We start from the raw sequence: 15,254 nt of genomic DNA on the forward strand, positions 1-15,254 counted from the left end.
AGCCTTCAGTGGGGCTGGACAGCGCCTGGCCCATCGGGGCCCGCCCTGCTGTCCCCCGCTCCCTACAGTGTCTCAAACCCAGCAATCCCAAGGGCCTCGCCCTGCACTTGAGGGCGAATGACCCAGCACCAGCACCGACCCCGGCACCACCCCCGGGGAGGGACCGAACGCCCAGGCACTCAGCTGGTGGGAGGGGGAAGGAGGAGGAGGAGAACAAGCGCAGGGGCGGGGCCGGGAGAAGGAAGCCGCGGCACGAGCGGGAGGGGCGGGGCTGCCGCTCGATTGCTCTGGCTCCGCCTCGCGGGCGATCGATTCATCCTGGCTCCACTGCGGCGGGCTGGCCGTGCGAGAGGCGCAGGCGCTGCCGGGAGGGAAGCTGTCCCCTGCTGGTTGCAAACACCGCGGCGGCTGGTGAGTGACGCGCCCCCCCCTGCCCCCAAGTCAGCGCGAGCCGGCTCTGACCTGCCCCCGAGCTGCGGAGCAGCCTCCCTCCCCGAGCCTCTGCGGATCCTGCCCCCCCGGGGGGGGTCTCACTGCCGTTCGTGATAACGATCCGGATCGGGCCGTTGGGACCCGCCCGTTATCCTGCCCCCGCTGGGCGCTGGCTCTGTGCGGGAGAGGCGACCCCCCAACCCCCCCGCTGTGACGGGTGCGCTGGGGCTGCCGGAGGCTCCTCCTCTCTCTGCCCGGCACAGTGGCGGGCCGGCCGCGTCCGTGCTGCGGCGGATCCTGCGAAGGGCCGGAGGAGCGCAGGTTGCGGCTGCAGTACGCGGGGCCGGGTCAGAGCGTATTCGGATTCAAGCCGCTGTCATTGGCAGTGTGGGCGCGGCCCAAGCCAGAAGGTCTGTGTAGTGCATTAGTGAACACGGCTGTGAGGCCTGGGTCTGGCTGTGGGACCCACATTTGCAATGAGCGCTGGCTTGGAAACACTGGGTATGTCAACACTGCAGTTAGGCATCTGTGGCTGGCCCTTGCCAGCTGACGCATGCTGGGGGGGCTCCTGCTAATTGTGTTGTAGATGCTTGGGCTGAGGTCTGGGACCCTCACACCTTGCAATGTCCTAGAGCCTGGATTGCAGCCCAAGCCCAAATGTCTACACTGCAATTGAACAGCTCTTAGCCTGAGCCCTGTGAGTCTGAGTCAGCTGGCAGGGGCCAGCCACAGGTGTCTAATTGCAGTATAGACATACCCACTGAGTTCATAAACCCAGGTCCCAGAGACCTGGATTTACAGTGCAGTGTAGACATACCCTTATAGCTGGCCACATAATCATTGATATTTTGTCAACTTGACCACTAACCAATGTGTTTCAGAAGCAACCGGAAAGATGCAGCTGAGGCTGCAATGTGCTGTCATTTCTGTGATGCTTTCAACACTTTTTTGTTCACCTACTTGATATCAAATCTTGGAGGTTGATATTAAAAAAAACATGTTTTTAATTAAATGGAAGCTCTTGTTCAGTTTTTATTATGTCTCTGTCACTACAGATGTATTCTTCACTGAACAGTGAAATCATTGATACTACAAAACCTTTACATTCTAGAGGCCCCATAAATATCATACATGGGCAAATAATGGTGTTTCTTCTTCATTGTAAGCTACAGTTGAGGAGTACTTGATTGTACTTCCATACTTCAGGCAGTCTGGAAACCTTCAGAGCCCTGGCTCTGTAGCAGGGAGCCTGGAAGTTCTGATAACTCCAGCTCTCAGGGCTTCCAGACTCCCTGGCCAGCTGGCTGCCTGACCCTCAAGGGATCTGACTTCTTATGCTGGGAGAGCTGGGCAGCCCAGTGAGCCAGCTGGTCCAGGAGTTTTGAAGCCCTGAGATTCCTAGCCCTTGGGCAGTCTGCATCCAGGCCAGGATCTCCAACAGTTGCCGATATAATTTGTGTCAGTTTCACGGCTGCCCACTCTTAAATAGCGGTGGTGAAACAATCATGTCCCTTTCACTGAGCATCTGTGGGGATCAGGGAGCATATTCTGTTTGGGAAACACCATTTTTCAGGGGAAGAAAATTGGTTTCAGTCTGAAGTGGACCAAAACCAAATTTTGAAATGATGGCATTTCCAGTGAAGCAGAATTTCAATGAGCTCTGCTGTAAAGGGATGTGTGTGATTTTTTTTTTGATGAAGCTGTCAAGATAAGCATGGTAGTAGCCCTGTATATTCCTTACCAAGTGTATTAATTAGTTTATATCCTTGATGACAGGTGAGTTAATTAGCATATTTGCTTACTCCAATAACATCATTTAAACATGCAGACTTTATAAAAGTCCTTCAAACTTGGCTGTTTCATGGTGTTGGTAAATACTTTTTCTTTTGCAAGCTTTATAAAGTCTGCTGGGGAGCTCATAGACTTTTGAGATGCTTAGAAGACTGTAGTAAACAACTAAAATTAACCATCCATTCGTCCAGAAAATATGTTTAGGAAATAGTTTTTAGTTAATTAAATTGATGAGTCTTTTAGGCCAGATTATCTTTTGATATAATCCCTCTTACCCAGTTACAATTTTTCAAAATTTAAGTGGCTTCTTGTCAAAGTACTGCATTTCTAAAATGCTATATCTAATTAACTCCAGATTTCCACACCAAAAAATGATGTTAACAGGAGATCACACATGACAAATTTCAGGCAGAAAGCTCAATTGCTCCCCTATTTTGCGTTATAGATACCTATATGATTTGAAGAGCTTATCTTCTACTAGCTAAGTAGGGTTGAATCTCCTCTTCCCTTTCCAGCTACCAATTCACTCCTTGTTACTAATCTTCATTAAAACTTTTTAAAGCTTTTATTGTTTTGTATTAAATATGAAATATTCAGAACATTGTGATCTGAAAAGAATATAACACAAATATTGTTCCTCTAATAAATGTAGTAATGTTCATAAAGTTCTTGTCATTTAGGTTACTCCTACACAGCAAATGAAGGTATACTTTTAATCTAACTAGTGCAGGTATCAATAGTAATAAAGATGTGGTGACATGGCTTTCAGTGCAGGCTACTTGCCACTGTATAACCCTGGTGGGACCCTGGGTAAGCTAGCCCTTGCTGAAGTCTGTGTTGTCATGTCTTTACTACTATTGGTACTCATGCTAGCTAAATTAAATCTAGGGTGGGTATGTTTACTTGCTGTACAACCGTGTCTTCATTTGCTGTGTAGATATAACCTCAGAATGTTTTGGGCTTTAAGATTTCTCATGGTCTTAAAACATGTTTACAGAGCAGCATTGACAGTAGCTAAGGCAAAAGCAAACACTAAAGCAGGGTTAGGCAACCTATGGCATGCGTGCCGAAGGCGGAACGCGAGCTGATTTTCAGCAGCACTCACACTGCCTGGGTCCTGGCCACTGGTCCGGGGGCTTTGCATTTTAATTTAATTTTAAATGAAGCTTCTTAAACATTTAAAAAACCTTATTTACTTTACATTCAACAATAATTTAGTTATATATTATAAATTTATAGAAAGAGACCTTCTAAAAATGTTAAAATATATTACTGGCACGCGAAACCTTAGTTTACAATGAATAAATGAAGACTCGGCACAGCACTTCTGAAAGATTGCTGACCCCTACACTAAAGGTTTTCAGATTTAAAATATACTGACAGTCTTGCCATAGTCTAGATTTAGAAATTTCTTTATTTGGTTGTATTTATGTATTCCTTTATGTGTTGGACCGCTCAGCATAGTGAATATGATCCAAAGTAGTAAATAAAATAGGTGATTAGACGAGAGAGTCTACGTCATGAATCCTATCATGATGAAAATTGCAAAAAATAAGCAGTATGTAACACATTCGACTAATTTTTAAACATTTATTTAAATAGTTACGAAGTCGAAGTTTAAGGAAGCATATTTTCAAAAAAATCAGATTTAATTTAAATCTTATTTTAAATATATTTCTACTTATACAGAAATCTGAAAATATCAAAAATCCTGGTTTATTGCTAAAATTCTAAATGTAAAGTTCAGAATATCTGACAGAGATAGAAGGTTGAATGTGAGAGATGTTTTTAAAGTTGCATTATTTCTACTGCTAAATTATCTCAATTTATGTAAAGCAGCCTAGATGATAATTTACCCTGCTTTTCTGTTTCCAGCAAAAACAAGCCTCTAAAGCAAAAAGATTGTTACTGCCCAGAACTACAAACTCTGAAAGGCTAGCATGTATACATATTTAGTAAGTTTTCTCTAAATGTATGTTGCTCACAGATGGAGTGACTTCATACCTGTGCTTCTGCTTTCCTAGTTGTTATATGGGAATAATGATAATGACTGCCCTGAAAAGCATGTTGAGATACATTGATGAAAAATGCTGTGTAAAAGCTAGTTGTTGTTATCATGTAGCCTTTACCCAGATGCTTTTTTCTAAAAATTGGTTGTTTGATCCAATGGACTGGTTCTTAGACGAGGTTTGTCATCATACGGTGTTATGTCCAACAGTGTCATGTAGCAACAATGAACCAGATCAGACCACTCCCATGATAAACCCTGTGAGAGGAGATCCTGAGGAAGAAATTTTCTTGAGGATCCCTCCACTGTTGGGAGGAGGTGACTTTTTTCTTCCTCAAGAAAAGCTCTTGTGCCCACCTTCCCCAAATCTACTGGATCCCCAGGTCCATCTATTTGGAGGTCCAGAGTTTCAGGCCCTAGCTGACTCAACTCTAAATATACTAGTTGATATGGAGAGAAATTATGTTCATCCACCACTAGCCCTGCCTCTGGTCCATCCACACTTTCCTCCTCCATTCTGGCCTACCTACTTCTCTTCAGACTTACAGTGTGCATTGTAGGCTCATGGATTGCCTTCCACAGTGAAAGCAAAATGGGGCTGTGGGAGGGAGGAGAACTGCCCTCTACATGTTGATTGTGGGGGATGATCTCTGCAGTGATTTTAATATCATATAAAGTAAGTGAGATTAAAAATAAAAAAAATTTTTTTTCCCTTAGATATTAGGTAGTGCATATGCATAGTGGTAACTTTTCCAAGTTAAAGACTTAGAGTTCACATCCCATCCTCCTAACCTTAATGTAGCCAAAGGCACTAGTCTGTGTTTACAGTCGACAAACTATCAGTTGCAAAAATAAAACTGATTTCAAATTGAAGTATAAAAGCAATCTGAAAATTAATCAGTTCGTTTACATTCGTATATCTCTATATAGCTTGATAGAGGCAAAACCACCTGTCTTCTGGGATCTCATGCCAAAAGTCAGCCTTGGATACACTTTGTAATGCTAAATTACAAATTCTTGAAATTTAAAATGGGAAGGCTCAATTTACTTATAGAATCTTAACATCCTAGACTGCATATCAGTAACATGCTTAAAACAAACAAAATAAAACAAACAACACTATATTCCTCACCACTATATTTGACATATTTATTTTTAAAATACACATTTTTAGACTATTAATGTGTATTTTAAATGGATGAGTCTAAGGCATCTTCTTCAGTAGGAAACTGAATAATTTCAACTCTGTTTTTTTTTTTTTTTAACAATAGAGATAATCATAGATTATTAGGGTTGGAAGGGACCTCAAGAGATCATCTAATATGATGCTGACTGTTCAATGTAGACAAAAACAAGTTATGGTCAGCATTGTCAGGTAGTCATGGTAACCCTTCTGGCACTTGGGACCATGCACAATTGTGTTTATAAAAACCAAAAAAGTAAATCTCCCTCCCACCCACTCGCCCCCCGGTTTTAAATATGATTGAGCTTCCTAGTGAAGTAAAGCCCTAAAGAGGTCTATATTCTATCAAAATCCAAGGAAACTGACAGTAAAATAGGGTCCTGACCTCCCAATCAGATTCATATTGCCAGAACTTGTGCGTGTGCAGAACTGCAGAGTCAGTGGGACTCTGGGCTATACGGTATACAAGAATCAGATTGCATTGTATCTGGATCTGACTGCAGTATTGGGACCTAAATGAATGTATAGGCCCCTAGAAGTGTGTTCAGGTATATATTTTAACCCTTTTTGGTTGAGCTTTACTGACTCTGTGTCATAATATCTGTAACAATATATTCTGTATCGGTGGTCTCCAACCTTTTTACGCCAGAGATAACTTTTTGAATTTAAGGGCAACCCAGGATCTACCCCGTCCCTTCCCCAAAGCCCCACCCCCTCACTCCATCACTCCTCCCCATTGCTCACTTTCCCCCACCCTCACTGGGAGGGGGTGCGGACTTTGGGCTGGGGCCGAGTGGTTTGCAGTGTGGGAGGAGGCTCTGGGCTGAGCCTGGGGCAGAGGATTGATGTGCAGGAGGGGGTGAGAGGTGCAAGCTGTGGGACGGAGTTTGGGTGAAGGAGGGGGCTCTGGGCTGGGGCAGAGTGTTGGGGTACAGGAAGGGTACAGGGTGCTGGCTCTGGGAGGGGTCTCAGCTGGGGTTTGGGGTGCAGGAGTGGGTATGAGGTGCTGACTCTGAGAGGGGTTGGTGCTGGAGTGAGTGTTGGGGTGCAGGGTGCTGGCTCTGGCAGGGGCCTGGAGGTTGGGGTTCAGGAGGGGATTTGAAGTACAGGAGGAGGTATGGGGTGCTGGCTCTGGGAGGTGGCTCAGGGCTGGGGTTCAGGGTGCAGGATGGGGTATGGGTGCTGGCCCTGGGAGGGGGCTGGGGTTTGGGGTGCAGGAAGAGGTATGGGGTGCTGGCCCTAGGGGGGGTGCTGGGTATTGGGGTGCAGCCTCCCGCTGGGCAACACTTACTTTGGGCATCTCCTGGTGGTGGCTCAGCAAGCCTAAGGCAGGCTCCCTGCCTGTCCCAGCCCCACGCTGCTCCCGGAAGGGACCAACATGCCCTTGTGGCCCTCCGGGGTGGGGAGGGGATGGGGTCACGCGGCTCCATGCGCTGCCTCTCTCTGTAAGCACCACCCGCATTGGCCAGTGGGAACTGCGGGGGTGGTGCTTGCAAGCAGACCCCTGCTTCCCCGCCCCTGTGGCTGTGCTGGCCGCTTCCCGGAGCAGTGTGGGGCAGGGGCAGACAGGGGGCCTGCTTTAGCAACAGCCACACTACACTGCCGAAGATCATGATCGACCAGTTGGTGATCACTGCTTTATATCTAAGGAGGCTGATAGCAGCTCCAAAGTTAAGGTTAGACTTTTCACTTAAAAGTTAAATCTCTAAATGACACAAAAACTTCCCACTGGTGAGTACGTAATGGTGAATACAGACACACTGAATTTTCAAAAAAATTTTTACATACCGGAGTCTCTCTTTAAAAATCTAACTACTTTAAAATTGCTATTATTGAAAATTTTCAAATGCCTGGTGGTGTGTGTGGCCAAAATGGTTCTCAGCATTCATACATTGCTTCATGCTGCTAAAATGAACATTATGTTCTTGACAAATAATCTTAAGGAACTATAAAGAAGGGTGGTATGCTTTTGTTATCGTAACATAGTCCCTTTTCATTATCACGGAAGGCGACGAACTTTAATTCTTTACAGACAGCTTCAGTTCTCCACAACCACACGAGAGAGAGGCTTTTAGATAGAAGATCCAGGCTACAGATTGGGAGCACACAGGCCACCTCCAATATTAATACAGACATATTGCTTGTGTTAAACTGAGGGAAACATATTATTTGCATATTTATGCGTACAGGCCCACATTCAGGAAAGCATTTAAGCACATATTGCATAGGGACGACTCCTCATGTGCTTAAAAGTCAGGCACATGCCTAAGTACTCTGCTGAATCAGGGCCGGTAGCAAGCATGGGGTATTGGGGGAGTGCAAAATACTTTGAGTTATAGTGGCACAAGAGCATTTCCCTCCAATGCAAACAGTAAAAATCAAGGAACCAACAATGACACACTGCAAACATCGCTTTACTTTATCAACCTCCCTGTCTCTTATATCCTCACCAACAAACACAAGGTTTACTCCAGTCATATTAATTGTATAGATGTGGTTATTTTATGACTAATAATGCTTGGCTGAAGAATAGAGTATGTAGATACATGAGGTTATGGAAAACCTCTGGTGTTTTATTTTTTTCTCTAGTAAAGTAAACAAAAACCCACCCCAGTGGGATTTATTTAGTTAGTTTTTTTTTAACTTCTTAATATATTTATATAAACATGTTTGAAAGTTTTCTGATGCTCAAAACATCAGGCTCCAATTTCAGTCTGTGAATAAGAACTTTTAACTAATTTAAGAAGTTGAAAGGAGATTGTTGAGAACACTAACATTCTTGTAATGACATTAGATTTATTAGGAAACCATAAGAAAGTTACAGAATTGTAGAAGCCTTGAGTTGAAGGGGATATGTGGGCAGAATCACTGGTGATTGGAGACTGGAAGGCTAGTGGATGGCATAAACTTTCAATGGATTTTGGACAGAGAAGTAGGTGGAGTCTTAAATTAGGAGAGGGTTTGATTTGCTAGTCTGGAAATTTATAGAAAGCTTGTAAGCTATCTGACAATATGGCTGGCTAGGTCATTTTGGGTCTTCATATTATTGAATTTACTATGTAAATTCATCTAACTAGTAAATGCCAAAGCTGTTGATCAATACTTCAAATGGGTGATTAGTATTTTTAGGGATTACCAAATATCAATACATGTTAAATCAGACAAATTAAAAGAAGGGATAAGAAACAAGTTATTTAATGGACTAATGTCCATTGAAAACAGGCTGTTCTAAAGTAAAACATAAACTGTCAGGAATAGTGTGACTGTCTTGATTTGAGGTGGTGATCCTTTCTGTGTTTGTGAAAGAGATTGTTTCACAGTTTGTGGCATCAACATGGTAGAAATTTGTGGAAGTCAAATAGTAGATTATGGGGCACTTGATTTCAGAATTTGACCAGTTTTAAAAGACCTTTACTCCTCTCAAGCCTGTTCAGCATCAATGAAGGATGCCTTAAAGACAATTTGGATTGATTTGGTTGAAATGTTATAATAGGTTAGAGTAGTGAAAGTGTTTCTTTATCTAAGGGCAGATACAAAACAGTGAAAAGTAGACTGGGATTCTTGTATTTATGTTTTTTGTATGATATTTGTAGAATTGAAAGTTTTAAGTCTTGGACAATGTGAATTTAAGGAATTAAGCATGCTTATGAAGTAAATGCTGTATTTTGTGTTACATTTCATAAAATCTTGGTGAGTGTTTCTGGTTATTTTGTATGCTAGGGCAAACCATAATAACCCTGGTTTATGAAACTGAATTTGTTTTGTCATATAGGAATTACTGTAGTGTGGAAAGAAAGTAAAAGAGTATGAGCTTTAGTTTTTTGTGGGTGATTTTGCTGAATGAATGGGTGAAGTATGTAGGTTGTGATTTAGACAGATAGGGCTAAAGTGTGACTGAGTGGATATAGGATGTTGGATTGTGTGTATGGGCAAAGTTAAGGTTGTGTGTTTCTTAGTGAGTTAGAGGGAGGAGGAATATATGATGTGGGTGGTGCATAGGAGGCAGAGTGAGGGGTGAGGTGGGGTTGATTACGGTGAAGTGTGCCCAGGGTGGAAAGATATTAAAGGTTTTTAAATGGTCTCATTTCAATTTTTTCTGTTTTGACAGATATTGGTTTTAGTGATATCCCCCACATCTTAAAAATAATAGTGGGTATTCCTAAAGTGGTCGAATCTTTCACAACAAAAGACACTTTCTATGTGTGACCACTGAAAGGGTAATTTCTTTGGTTTCAGTAGTTTATGTTGGTGGGCTATACCCTTGTGCAGCCTTAACTCATAGGGCCAGATTGAGATACTCTTACACTGAGTGGCATCTTGTATGACAGGTAACTCCAATGACTTCAATGAGGCTGCTTGTGTTGTAAGGTGATATTCAAAGTGAGGCTTGGTCTAAGTACAAATTGGGCCAATTTAGTTAAAGATGTGATTCGAAACTGATTTAATTTAAATCTGTGCATCTCTTCTGTGTGTGGACAAGCCCTGAATAAGGGTAACGTAGTCTGGCCCTTAGTTAATGGGGTTTGTTTTGTGATAATCTTTTCCAAATATAAAACACGTCAAGTACTTTATTTGAATATTTGACACACATTCTCCAGGTAGATCTGTTGCACATACTGCAGTCATTTAGTGTTTACAATTTAGTTTTTGATACAAAGCTAAGATTTTTTTGATGTGTGACAGATAGGAGGTTAATTGATGTTAATTGATGTTACCCTTCATCAGCTACTAAAATGGTACAAGAGGAGTGAAAGTCATTACTACAAAAGGCCATTACTGGTATGTTTTCTCAGCAAGGATTATGGATTTCTTCTTTCTCCTTTCCTTCCTCCCCAAACCTCACAACACAAAAGCCAGCTGCAAAGATAGGAGGAGAAGGCAAGCAGCTTTCTTAAACACACACACTCCACTCCATTCCCCCAACCTTCATCTTTCCTCTTTCCTCTTCATACCTCAGTAGAGTGACAGTTCCTAGATGTTGCGTGCGAGTGAGTTCAGCTGGTGCTGTGTGGTCTGGGTGTGTGGTCTCCAGCTCGGCAGAGAGGCTGCTAACAGGGTGGATGAGAGAGAGCAACACTGTTTACTTTAATTTATTTCGGATGCCGGAACTATGCCCGGAGTTTCTCCTGAGCTTGATTCCACAGTTAGTGGCGTCAATCCCTTGCAGCTGCAGTGCAGTCTGAAATATGCACTGAACTCCTCTACCAAGTGCTTTCACAGCATCTGCTTCAGGTCCAGACTTCTAATCCCTTGTGACTCAGAAATCTTAGTGACATGCTGAATACTGTGATTATTTTGCTTTCACTGTGTCAACATATATTGCCTTGAAGATATACCTTTTTTGGGTTAAGTAAAGCAAGAGTTTTAAGATATACAGGTACAGTCACTGTGAAAACAAAACTATTGAATGGGCATTACTCGGCTACCCTAAAAGATAATATAACAAACATATAGACCTGTTGGCTGACTAGATCATGTGACCAAAACATGTGCCTTTAACAACAGAATAAGGCATCACATCAGGTCATTTAATATAAAATCACATTTTTGTTTTCCAAAATTTGTCCCCCTATCTCCCACAAATTTATACTTTCAAATTCTAAATTGATTTTGGCATGTGACACTGGCCTATAAATTAGCATGTTTGTCAGTGTTAATATTGGCTTGACTTAATGTGCCAGATTTGACAAGCTAAGACAAACGAGGCTTTACTAGTTCCATGTAATGGTGATATTACCCTTTATTTTATATTTGTTCATCTTTTCATTATAAGTAGCTTAGTGGTATTTTGAAGACTTTTTTTCCACAAAATATAACATTCATGAGCATTTCTTGTGTAAGTTGACAAGTCTTCTTTTATTATATAAATAAATGTGCATGGACTCTTAATATCACTTGGAATTTCAGCATTGTTTAGCTTAGTCACTTCCCAGTCTTTTCTGGCAGGCTTGCGGGATTAGACTTTGTATTATTGATGCAGTGTTGAAGGCTGTGGAAATTGTAGGGCACTGAAGATCTTCAGAGGGGTTAATAAATGTCAGTTATTTTCATTGTTTCTTTCTGGCTACTTTTAAATCTTGGTTTGTGTAGCATGTCTGTCTGAATTTATATTGCTGGGAAGATAAAGCACAGAAAAGGGTGCAGTAGTGATTTTCATTGGTTTGCAGTGGCTTTGAATTAAAAATCTAAGGAACTTATTAGTAATCATCTCATTGTCCTCCTTTGGGTCATTTGCCATGCTTCTTCATTGTCTCTGTTGTATCAGTGTTTTCCAAAAAGCACTTGGCGTTTTCTGTATTAAACAAATACATTAGATTTGTGTGGTGGAAAAGTATGTTTCATAGTTAACCAGGATGATAGACCCTTCAATTTATGGAATCTGTTAAGGTTTTTTGGCTTGTATTTTTTAAAGTGTGTTTCAAAAATCTGCCTTTGTTGAGAGCATGTAACTGCTAATTGATTTCAGTGGGCATGGGGTCCCTAACATATCACTTCCAAATTTGCAGTTCCTTGTATGTGAGAAGGCAGTTAATGGAACTAATTCTCTGATGAATACTCTGGAAAATGAAGCATGCCATGCTGGGCATTCCTGCTGTGCCTTGCACCACAACTGGTTGAACAATAATATTTTTATGAATGTTGGAATTTTTTCTTTAGGTATTTTGTGACTAAAACACATTCAGGAGCATGTAATGGTCTTGACATAGCTTATGCGGTAGATATGCTCGTTCCACCACAATGATGGCAAATAAGTCTTATTTTTAATTTCCTCTTTTGAATTCAGATTCCCTCTGCTGGATGACTGCAGCAATGCACTGTGACCCCAGTATTACTCTTTCATCTGAAAGAGAATCTTTCAGGTTGACTGTTTGTCAGAAATTTCATCTTGCAAAGTTCTGGGGACTTTAATTTAACTGGGTTTTCAGTAATTGGAATCAAGTGACTTTACTTTTTCCAAAGCCTGGAACTTATCTTTATGACATCTTAGCTGGTATTTTCTCTATTGACAAAACTCCAAAAAATCTAATTGTTAATCCTCCTCTGTTACCTGGGGTTCTTTCAACCCAAAGCTCTTGGTAACTTTTAATCTGTGTGAGGTGGTGTCAGGAGATGAATCAGGGGAGACACGGCCATCCAACCGATAGGTGGCTGGCACAAACAGGACAACACAGGAGTGCTTTCACTTAAAGCTAAACTTAGTCTTAAGGACGTCCGCAACAGGTTAGTAAAACACCCCCAACCCTCGATAATTACTGAAGCTGAATGTGGCTCTCCCCGTACACCTCTCCCAATGTTCGGTGCAGAAAGTTGCCTCCTAATGTCTTTCATCATTCTCACGATAGCCTTGTCCAAACGTGAATCCAGTGGACAACATGATACATCGAAGTCCTGAACAACTGTGACTAAATTATTTCAGATTCTGGTAACGTCAGCAATATCCTGCTTCACAAAACTGGTCTGATCAGTTATGACAATTCCTTTATCCTCTCACATCCCTTGCCATTTGGCCACCCAGCTTGTCCTAGAAAGTGAATCAGAATTCTCAGAGTAGTCCCAAAGGTTAAATAGCTTTCTTAGCAAATCTGATAGCCTCTGCTGTTTCTGCTTGGTTTGCCAGATCCATATTTGTGTGATCAGAAAACTTACTTGAGAAATTCATTTAAAGAGAAAAGGATTGTGCTCATCTTGCAAAATGTCTCCAATAGTTTTGTTTATAGTGATACTTCTCAGCTCCTTGCACTTCACACCAAGAATTATGATAGCCAACATGATATCAAAAAGACTTATCTGGAAACAGTCATGGAAATCAATCAAGCAACTGATGTGTATACCAGATTACACCTTTTTTGTGACTTTGTTTTCTCAAAATAATAAAAAAGAGACAACTACTATAATAAAGGAATATGGTCCAAAGCAAACAAAGAAGAAAGGTTCTAAAGAAATTTCTTCAATAAGACTAACTTCTCAGAAAAAAACATTGCTGAGAAACCTGTCTTTCCGCATCTGTCTATGAATAACACTCCTCAGAGAAGTATGACAGTAGTTTTGTAAAAGTTTTTTTTAATAATGGAGACAACGGGAAATAAACTAATTAAATTTCAAAGTGATAATTATTACTGGAAAAAGCCTATCTGAACATTCTTTATAGTCAGATAGGTGTTTTGTAGCAGATATATTTTTCAAGTTTCACTTTGGGTACTCACTGGAAAGAACAGTGGTCTTTAATGGCTCTGAGTTTGTTGCTGAGAGACTACCAGATGCACAAAAGTTCAGAAGATGACAAAACTGGGAAATCTCTTGTCCACCTGCTGGCAGCACAGTGTTGGGCACATATAATCAAAAGAGAGAGAATTGTGCTATTTCAACCAGTGTTTATAAACCTGGTGAACAGTCAATTTTTGTGCCGAGTTTTCTATTTGAGGCTACATTTATAATTATAACCCTAGGTATGGACTCTGGCTATGATTTAGTATTTTCCTAAAGTGCTTCTTCCTAGAATTATAAAAGTCATGTTTAGTTTCCAGTTTAAACTTCTTTAAAAATAAGTTAAAGGAGGTAGAAAATTAGAAACTAGCATTTTGGGGACACCTGTAGTCTTTTGGGTCTTTTATCTATAGGTCAGTATTTCAAATTCAGATGACTACTGAGTTAGAATCATTTTTAGCTAATGGCTTTTTTGAACTATGTGACATGAATGGATGTTCTCAATCTAGTTCCTATTGGACAGGTTGCATCATACATACAAATCACCCTTGAGAGTCTTATCAAGGATGCCAGTGACCAAATGAATTGAACTATTGTATCTTCTTTCCCCTTCTAGCCAGTAGAAGTGTCTCTGTGTGTAACAATCAAGACACATCGTCTGGGCAGTGTGGGGAAACTTGCCTTGTTCTCACTCATGTTGTTCTAGTTTTTATGGATAACTAGAATACTGTGGTACTTTCTGTTCAGGACCTTTTGACAAGTTCTTTTATACTTTACACAGAAGAACTTAGGATCTCAAATATAGCTGTGTTAGAGCTTTATTGTTTACTGAATTTGGGTGGGAAATTTCTGACACTGAAGATTAGTGGGTGTTGAGTTGGTTTTTTGCTCGTGATTTTCTAGTGCTGATTTGACTATATTAGGGGCTCGATCCTACAATTGGATCTATGTCTGATGACCCGTACAGCACAGTGCTCCACTGAGACTAGCTGTACTACTTTAGTCAGTTGGGCTGTACACGGAACAAGGGCCTTCCTGTGAGGAAATGCTGACAGAAAAATTCCATTCGGTATACTATGTGTTATGTTAATGGTCGGTGTTATAAGTTCCAATCCATGGTCTTTACATTTGCAATAATGCTAGAAAGCCTGAAAATATTGCTTTTTTAAATATAATTAATGCAAATATTTTTATTCTGTGTTCATTTCTGACAATCTGTTGTGTCCTCCTTTTGAGTCCCCTTTTTAAAAAGTGCCAGTCTTACCTTTCCCTACTTGATTATCACTTCATCCATCCTAGAAATATGCAGAAGGAATCAATTAGAATATAAAAGCCCGTGGTCAGGGCAGACTTATAAATAGTCAGGTAAATATTGGGTATTGGCAAATAGTCACTGCAAGTGAGGGGATGGGAAGTAAAACCAGAATTCTACTTTCTAGTAAAACCATGAATTAGAAAAGCACGATGTAAGCTCCAGGTAGCAGAATGGAGAGAATAATTTCTATATTGTTTTCACGAGTCAAGTTTACTGGAAGGTTAATTGCAATGATAACTATTATTTGTAGAGATTTGGCAAATTGATTATAATGTTGTATGTGGTATTTCTAGTAGATATCTGTGCAGTAGTTGGGATCC

General features: G+C 41.1%; 1 protein-coding gene across 7 annotated transcripts in view; it reads left to right on the top strand.

Annotated features, from left to right (window-relative positions):
• Positions 1-311: 311 nt before the first annotated feature.
• EXOC2 (exocyst complex component 2) overlaps positions 312-15,254 on the top strand; it is a 194,434-nt gene continuing 179,491 nt past the window's right edge. For 4 of the 7 annotated variants that reach the window (XM_030552297.1, XM_030552295.1, XM_030552301.1 and 1 more), the window contains exon 1: positions 313-411. The gene's annotated coding sequence lies outside the window, so the exon portion shown is untranslated. Of the gene's footprint in view, positions 412-686; positions 843-15,254 lie in introns of those variants that run through there. The other 3 variants (XM_030552296.1, XM_030552300.1, XM_030552298.1) reach the window with 2 other exon arrangements.

The sequence above is a fragment of the Gopherus evgoodei genome, chromosome 2 (assembly GCF_007399415.2).
Source record: "Gopherus evgoodei ecotype Sinaloan lineage chromosome 2, rGopEvg1_v1.p, whole genome shotgun sequence".
NCBI lineage: Eukaryota > Metazoa > Chordata > Testudines > Testudinidae > Gopherus > Gopherus evgoodei.